The sequence below is a fragment of the Myotis davidii genome, unplaced genomic scaffold (genome assembly GCF_000327345.1).
Source record: "Myotis davidii unplaced genomic scaffold, ASM32734v1 scaffold115, whole genome shotgun sequence".
NCBI classification, from domain to species: Eukaryota; Metazoa; Chordata; class Mammalia; order Chiroptera; family Vespertilionidae; genus Myotis; species Myotis davidii.
Genome location: NW_006291010.1, coordinates 1,844,039 through 1,846,405, shown reverse-complemented (window position 1 = coordinate 1,846,405; position 2,367 = coordinate 1,844,039). Strand labels below are relative to the sequence as shown.

General features: G+C 38.2%; 1 protein-coding gene across 2 annotated transcripts in view; it reads right to left on the bottom strand.

Moving 5' to 3' along the window:
- Positions 1-2,367, bottom strand: part of PRKCI (protein kinase C iota) — a 73,241-nt gene that overhangs the window by 57,153 nt on the left and 13,721 nt on the right. The gene's annotated exons all lie outside the window — the stretch shown is intronic.

The window sequence follows — 2,367 nt, the reverse complement described above, 5'->3', positions numbered from 1 at the left end:
GTCAGAGGCGTCAGGCCTGGGCAAGGGGCCGATCCTGCGATTGGAGATTGATGGGGGTCAATGCCTGAGGGCTCCCAGTATGTGAGAGGGGGCAGGCTGGGCTGAGGGACACTCCCCCCCCAACCCACCCAGTGCACGAATTTCATGCACCGGGCCCCTTGTAATTTTTATAATGAATTTACAAGTAATCCAAATACCCATCAAAAGGGAACTAGTTAAATAAATTAGGGTACAATCATGTTATAATACCACACAACATTTTAAGAGAAGCAAGATAAATCTCCATGCACTGATATGAAAAAAGAGTCACAAGATGTTGAGTGAAAAAGCATATTAAATTATAGCTTGTACAACATTAGTCTTTTTGTAAAAAAGAAAAAGACCTATCACCATGTCCCTCCTAGTTGTATATTCACAGAAAAATACATCATCAATTTGTTTATAGCAACTACTTCTGGGAATCTGAGGATGCCCAGAGATACCTTTTCCTTGACACAAACCATGTTTTTATTGATTTTAGAGAGAGAGGAAGGGAGAAACATCAACATCCTGCATGCCCCCTGCTGGGGATCAAACCTGCAGGAGCCCTGACCCAGAATTGAACCTATGACCCAATATCCTTAATAAAAACTTCAATAAGAAACAAAATGTCCAAAGGTTAACTCTCTAGTAAAAGAGAAAGGACAGAAATTTACATAGTGAAATTTAAACCAGGTAATCAAACCCTGAATAAATTAGAAGATTAGAAAATACTATTAGGTTGTAAATATAAAAGGTGCATCCTTAAGGAAAAATGGCCAGTTTAAAAATGATGAATTAAAAAGTCATGTTTATCATTCTCGGCTCCACACTCACTCTCAGTATGAGAAAAGGGGGTATGATTATTACAAAATTTCACTATTCATTCTAAAGTCTTTAGTTCCATTAAACAAACCAGTTTTTCCACGTGTACATCAAAACAAATCAGTAAAACTGGTTTTGAACACAAGGAAAAAGGGCGGTTGCCATAAATCTGTTTAAAGGAATGAAGTAAGCCTATGATCTTTATTTACTCTAATATAAAGCCCCACAATTAAAAGTTTAGCTTCTAGAACAGTGTTTGGCTTCTCATAAACCAGAGAAATAAAATTATAGTTCTGTCTTCCACACATCCTAGAGAAAACTTTTTCTCCAGATAAGCATGTCCCAAATGCCTATGTGGCTAAAAACAAAGGTGACAAAACTACAACTGAAAAATAATTGCAAGGAACTCAAAAATAATTAGTACTGGCTCTGTGTGCCTACAATCAAGAAAAGACTGCTATCAGAAATTAACCAGGGCAAGAAGGGAATCAACAAACCTTAATGGAAAGTTTAACATTTTTATTTGAATGAGGCAAAGGTTACAGTTTTCTTGTTTTCCCCCAAAACATTAGGGCACCTAATAGCTATTTAGAGAGAAAATTGTATTATAAAAGGGTAAGACTATTTCATCAGATAATTAATTGAATTTACTCTGGGAATCTGTTACCTAAAAAAAATATGCTACTGTTAAGAAAAAAACACAGAACACACCGCAACTCCCAATGCTTAAATCTCCCATAATAAACATAAAACTACACTATGGAAAGGCTTGATATTAACCTTCATACAAGTTAGAATTTTGTGTGCATACTATTACTGAGTACCGCCCTAGGTACTGGAATTCCACAGTGAAACATGATCTCTGCTCTCATGGAGCTTACATTCTACCATACAAATAAGATGCAACGTGAATAGGGCTAAATGGCTTCTTGGAGGACATGACATTTGAGTTAAGACCTGAATGACAAGGAAGAGAAAGCCATGTGACAATCTGGGAACAGAATTCCCCAAGCAAAGATAATACAAAATGTAAGGGTACTATAAGATATTTTAATGAACTGTCTCTAAATCAGTTTTTTTAAATATAATGTTTGTTGATTTCAGAGAGGAAGGGAGAAGCAGAGAAAGATAGAAACATCAATGAGAGAATCATTGATCAGCTGCCTCCTGCACTCCCCGGGATTGAGCCCGCAAACAGGGCATGTGCCCTGACTAGGAATCAACCCCGTGACCTCCTGGTTCCTAGGCTGACGCTCAACCACTAAGCCACACCAGCCGGGAAAGATCTTTTAACTACACTTCAGTGACATTCCATCATGCAAAATAAAGTCAAATGTGGCTGGCTTGCAAAGCCGTCAGGAATTCATGCAACTCACCTGTAGATCCTATTAAACTAGAGATTCTGATTCAGTGGTCTGTAATGGGGCCTGAGATTCCCTTTCTAGTAAGTTCTGCAGACCACACTTTGAGTAGCAAGGATCTAGCTCAAGTTCATACCTCACACCACTCCCACACGGTGAATTA